Consider the following 6,736-nt stretch of genomic DNA (forward strand, 5'->3'; position numbering starts at 1 on the left):
TTAAAACGTATTTGTTGTGAGTCTCTGTGACACAAAATGGTGTTTTACACTACGACTCATCTCTTTTTTTCTCTTTTACTGCTTTGCCCTTTCTTCTCGCTGATCAGGCAGCTAAAGGTCGACCGAGATCCCCATGTACACACACAGGTAGACCAAAGCCAATTTCAGATGTGTCAGTGGAACTGATGCTGCCAGTTTCCTGTGACAGCCTGAGTGGAACAGCCTCAGTCTTCATCTCAAAATCACCTCTGCTTACTGAGCGGAAACCATTTGTCACATACGCGTGAAACGCCTCTCGGACTGCAGTCATTGTAGTTAATAAATTGTGATTATTATTAGCAAGATTACTGTTATTTTATATGCACATGATTTTATGGGATTCCAGGGCTTCACTAAGCTCTGTCCACCTGTATTTGCTGGCATAGATTGCATGAACCACTACTTTTCATTTCGTTGCCGGGCTTCGACACAGCCCATCCCCATAAAAAAAAAAAGAAAAAAGAAACAACCAAGGTGAAATCTAAAAGCTACAAAGCAAACTGGTAGCATATCTTGCACTCTTATGTACCTGTCCTAGTTTTAATAGACTAAATAAAGATTGGAATGTCAACAAGCAATACAGCTTTAAAAAAAAAAAGTATGCATTTGTAAGTCAGATGAATTAATCAATGAAACAAACCCAAAAATGTATGAGTTACTGTCTACTTAGAGATAACAATCAGCATTTAAATTAGTCATTCCATGATATGTGAAAAAGATTTTTCTCCCTATATTTGAATTATTTAACAAACAGATAGCAAACACTTTTTCACAGTCAAAGTTGCTAGGAAGCTCGGAGCAGTGAGAGAAGGGGGGGGAGGGTAAGGAGACGACTAAGTTGTAAACTCAGACCTCACTGCAAGAGGCCACGGAATCTCATACACTACACCAAGGGGGAGAAATCAGCGGTCGGCAACCTGTACAATCACAAGGGCCCCCCCCCACACACACACACACACAACAGACAAGTTTATTTGGAGGCTTAAAGCTTTAAAGTACATCTATCTATTTATCTTCTCAACAGTTTTATCCAACTCAGTGTCGAGGAGGGCTGAAGCCAATCCCAGCTGACTATGGACAAATGCTGGGCACACCCTGGACAAGTCAACAGTCCAACAACGTGCTATCGAAGATAGACAGACAACCACTTAAACTCACTTTTACACCTACGGGCAATTTAGAGACACCAATTAACCTCAAACGCATGTGGGAGGAAACCGGGCTGCCCAGTGAAAACCCACATGTGTGCAGAAGGTCAGAAAGGCCCAGAAACAGACTTGGGAGAGAACAATATGCAATATGCAGCCTCAAAACATATGAAACCTTCAAACGCAGGATAACACAGCAAATAAACCTGCCCACATTACATGTTTTTCCTTTGTGATTAATGTCTTGAGAGTTTCTCAGCCCAACCGTTGGCACACATGAATGCATTCAAAAAAACAAACGTCTCAAACTAAATATTAACATCTCCAGATGACAGGAACTGCGAAGGTGATATAGTTTGATCCTTCTGTCTTCTGTAGTGTTTTGTGTTGGGGTACTGGAAGTCAACCCAGCTGACAAAGAGGGAAGGAAGGTTACATCCTGGACAGATTCCCAGGCCAATGCACATTCATAATTACAGACAAATGAGAGTCACCAACTAACCTAAAAGACTTAGTTTTGGATTGTAGGAGGAAACTGGTAAAAATCAACGACCACAAAAGCAGAACATGGAAACTAGAACACCCTTTGGCCCCAATGTATGATGCATTATTTAAGTCAACAAAACATAGAAATATGTTAAAAGTAAGTTCTGTTGAAGATTAGACAAAGATAAGACTTTTGGATAAGCTCCGGCTCTCTATAACCCTAAATTGGATTACTGGATACAGAAGATGGTGTAATCTACACAAATGTGGTGGAATCTATAAAGAGTCACTGTGTCGATGTTGTCGAGCTGGGGAGCTGCAGGGTGTAGACCCTTGGAATAGATGCATTCTATTTAAAGTTAGAGCAGATACATAGTTTAAAAAACACTCCATCTCAGTGTCTGGACAAATCCAAGCTCCGACAGGCCTGCTTGTCCCTTAAGGTTTGTGAGTGACGTCTGGACAATTCAATTTAACTGTTTGGGGAATAAAAACTAATCTCTTTGCTTGTTGCATTTTTTTTTCATACTTTCCATATCCCAGATCAATGCAAACTGTTTTTGTTAGTTTCGCCTCCTCCACATTTTACATGCTGCTTTCCTGCATTATTCCAAATTCTGACATTGCCATAAAACCTATCAATTTAATTGGAGTCTGAGACCTCTTCCAAACCTCAGGCTGAGTGTTCACTAACAGCACTGAAGACGTTCGCCCGACTTAAAAGAAGAGAGTAAGCAAGAAAAGCACAAAGTAAACTTAAAAGCTTGCAGTAATGTATGCACGTTTCTTTCTATTTGATGCTGCTCTATTGCATTAAGATCCATCCCTCAGTGCACATAGTTAATGTGTTGAGTTGGAGCCTTTCTGTGGCAAGAGGCTGCTGCAGAGCATGGCAAGTGTCGCTGGGGAGCTGTGATCACACAGTCGCACTACGCAAAGTGTTCTGTGTTGTCCCCCGAGGACCCCGTTCAGCATATTCCTGTATAATTACCTCAAAGTGATTACAGAAATCAATGAAGCACCGTCGCTGCTGAAGGCCTGAGCTCACATCCTCGGATAATCACAGTACACTTACCTGTCCTGCGTGCTTGGGATAACATTTTGTGAGAACTCAACAACGTATTTGGCACAGTACAAATCACACACGTTTGTACTCTCATTGCAACCTGTTGCCCTGAGCACGCTTTTTTTCCTCTTATGGGAGCGTTTGCAACATTTTATGAAGCCCTAGAGACGGTTGTCAGGATAGATCCCTCCATGAAACCAATAGCATTTTTATTAGTTTTGGTATCGAAGATAATGACTGAGAGCAAAGGGTCTACAAATATGTCTACCCTTGAGCCAAGTTAGCAAAAAACTTTTATGTTGCTTCCTGGTGATTTCTCAAGCACACAAATACCACAGAGGCCACCCAAACATACCTGATGGCTGTTTAAATTTCATGGCTGCTGTGGTGACTGTGAATGAAGTAAACTCAAGAACGAAGTGTGACCCAGTGTTCACTGTTGTGAGAACACACAATTCTTCCTCTGCCTACAAATAAACATGTGTAATGAGTAAGTGTGGGAATACTGCTTTCCTGATTTGATTCAAAAGCACTTGGTTTGACCCTGTTAAAACCAATGCAATTTACTAAAAACTGACACATTGTAAAGGCTGAAATGTGAAAGTTAATGTGACACTTGTTAATGTTTTCTTTTTCTGCATGTGTTTGGCATATTTGATATTTGTGTATGTGTTATTGTATTGCATACAGTTTGGGGGGGGAAGTTGCAGAAGATAATAGTTTTGTTTGATCTATTCAGATTCAATTATGTGAGAAGACATCACATCACTGTTTCTTTGTTTACAACGAAGACTGTGTTAAGCCCATACAGCCCACTTCATAACCTGCAGTGTCCTTGAATCGTAAAACCCAATTAGGATGACAAAAAATTGCTTGAATAGGAAATTCTATAAGCAGTTGTCCACACAAGAAGTCATATGCAAATACAATCCTACACCAATGCATATAAAATGATCCCATAGGCGAGTATAATATTTCACCTTGTGGGATAGGTGATAAAAGTGTAGTTTTATCTTATTATACAAGTGAAAGGATGAAAAAAATATTCCACCACAGTAATTTCATGGTCTGATAGCTTGTGGTTATGCGACTAAAAAAGCTTGCAGATACATGTGTGATGATAACATTTTGCACAATTTTCTCCTGATTCATTCACAAAAATGGAACATGAGTCACATCGACAAAACCAGATTGAGAAAAGGGTGGCACATTTTCTGCTTTTCACTGCCGCAGCTGTTCAAGGCCTGTAAGTCATGGCCATTCAAAGTGGGCAACTGAAATTGCTGGTTGCCAAGGCGAACAAATCAAAAGTGGTTAACATTGTTATTTACTGCAATTACTGACACAACATAAAGCTAACGACATGCTCTGCTTTAAAATGAATGGAATGAACCCAAGAAAAAAAAGTGGGAAATAATTAAATCGGCAAACATGAAAAATGCATTTCAAAGAGCTGCCAGACCATTTGCTTAGCCTCATTGTAAGACCTTTTACAGCAGGCTACTGACAGTGACATCTAAAAATGAACATGCTCAGTGATAGCTAAAGGCGTGCATCACTGTGCTTTTTAGTGAACACATCAGTGTGAAATTGGATCCTTCATTTATGTGTGCGTGTGTGTGTGTATTACTTGCACGCAAAATTTAATTTTATGACAACATAACATGGTTATGTCTCCCATATTGCATTCCCATTATTCTATTACAACCCATTTAAAAACACCTTTTCATTTGGTAGATATTGCAAACTTTGTATTTCCAATAATATGACACTTGTCAGGGCGGCCATTCATAAAATGAAGGTTTTCGCCTCAAGCGCTGACACTGTCACTAATGCTGCAATGTGTTTGATATACGATAATGACTCTGGGGTTGATTGTGTTGGGTCTGTCAAGGACTCCTCACAACAGGCTTAGAGCAGAGGTTGGCACCATAATTGGAATTTAGGAAGCTGACAGTCTTGGTGTAATACACTAACTACACTAACCTTGGACAACATACCTGAGACTTGCAGGGAAGAGGGGAGGGATATAAAAACAAGAGGTGTGGATGGAGCGGAGTTTTTAATACTCAAGTTACGTAATAAGCTTCAGTTGAAAACCATATGTTGGTTACGACAGTTGCAGACTAAATATAAAGTCTATCAGTCAACAGCTATTAACGGTGGTAATTCATAATGTGAAATCCTCAGGAATGACTGTTTGTGTCATACACACTGCATGTGGTATGAGAGCATTTATTCGATCGTCAACATCATTGTGAAAATATAGCTACACAATATAACTATTTCATCATTACCTATGTTGTATTGAAGCAAGTGGCTTTCAAGAAGCGTATTGATGTGCTTGGTGATTTACAACACATCTCATCCGTTACCCATCCAGATAAGATTCACCCAAAATGTTCATCTTTAACATTTGCCTGATACTAACCCTAACCCTGGGTGTGTAAAGAAATGTGTCTGCTTCGCGGAGAGAAAGCCTGAATTGGTTTAGGTTCAGGCTTTGCATCGTTCCTGTGCAGTTTGTATATGTTTGCATGTTTTGGTAAACTATGGGTTTACCTGGTTAAATAGGCACCTTGGAAAAAAATTATATCATATTTTATCTCCCTGGCTTTGCCAATAGACAGCTGAGTTTGGCCAAGAAAGTTTAGGGAAGTTAATGAGTTATATTATCGTATTATTTTGTTTTGTTGCTGCTTATAACTAAAGCAGGCTGAGTATTGTTGATGCTTCTTAGTGTATGTTAGTGGAGCAATGTTGTTTACAGCACTTTAATTTCTAGAGCTTAAATCATCAAATGGCATCCCACTTCTCTATGTGATGCTTTATCGTTTGTTCTCCGCCTGCAGCTCATCCGGCTTCAGTTAAAGCACAAAGTAAATGATGACACAGACTTGACAAAGCACTGATATTGCAAAAATACACTTTGTCAATTTGCACAATACCTCACCAAGAATGTGCTGTCTCCTACTTCTACAGAGGTACATTATTTTAACTTGCTTTTAATTGAATTCAGAAAAGTATTTCACTTTGAAATGTAGAACACATTGTGCCCCGGCTTTCCCCTCAGAGCTAAATTATTAACATGATTTAGTGTAAGTCTATTTTTTTCCTGTTTGGGGAGTATTAAGAGTGAGCTGTGCTGAAGGCGATGCTATTACTCTCTCTCCTTCCTGTGAGGACCAGCAGAGGAGGATTAGACAATAAAATTCTTTAACCTTCAGCCATGAAACACATCAGTCAAGTGCATTTGTTTTGCCCCTAATGATGAATTAATTTCCTGAAAACTCAAGTTCTGAAAGCTACAAAGACAAAAATGCACAGACACTCAGGAAGGGAGCCTGATGGCTGGTGAAATACAATTACTTCATATTAACAAGTCTCTTGTGTTTGGTTAAACAGCTGATTTGAATCTGATAAACCTCATCAATTTCCTCGTAAGATACTGTATCCAACATAGTACACTGTAACTTCAGCTTGGTTTTTAATTGATAATAGACAGATATATGTAATGTATTTTATTTGCAGTTTTTATTTCACTTTATTAGACGATTTGCATATTACCCTATCAATATATCATAGTATCTTATATTCCAGTACAGTTGGTCGGTTAAAAAGGTGCAGGTGGTTGGTTGCACAATGTTTTCGGATAGGTCCAAACGTCACTATTTGAACATAATGCATATGTGAAAGATTTGCTTTGCCAAATTTGGTTGGTGGAATCTTTTATTGGTGTGTCCCAAAATTGTACTTCTTTATAATTTCCCTTACAAACATGGATTCATAAGTAAACAAAAGACAAAGTATTAAGATTATTTCATTAAAACCCCAGCAATCAACTGTATATAGGACAGTTGTTTTAGTTTAAGTTCCCCAAGCTATAATCTGTAGGACATGATTTTTCTGATTTTTTTAAATTTTTATGCAGCTCGCTCACTAAAATGTTGCAACACACAGTCGTAAGGTACAGTAGCTTGGGTATATTTACAATGAA

The sequence above is a fragment of the Blennius ocellaris genome (genome assembly GCF_963422515.1).
Source record: "Blennius ocellaris genome assembly, chromosome: 19".
NCBI lineage: Eukaryota > Metazoa > Chordata > Actinopteri > Blenniiformes > Blenniidae > Blennius > Blennius ocellaris.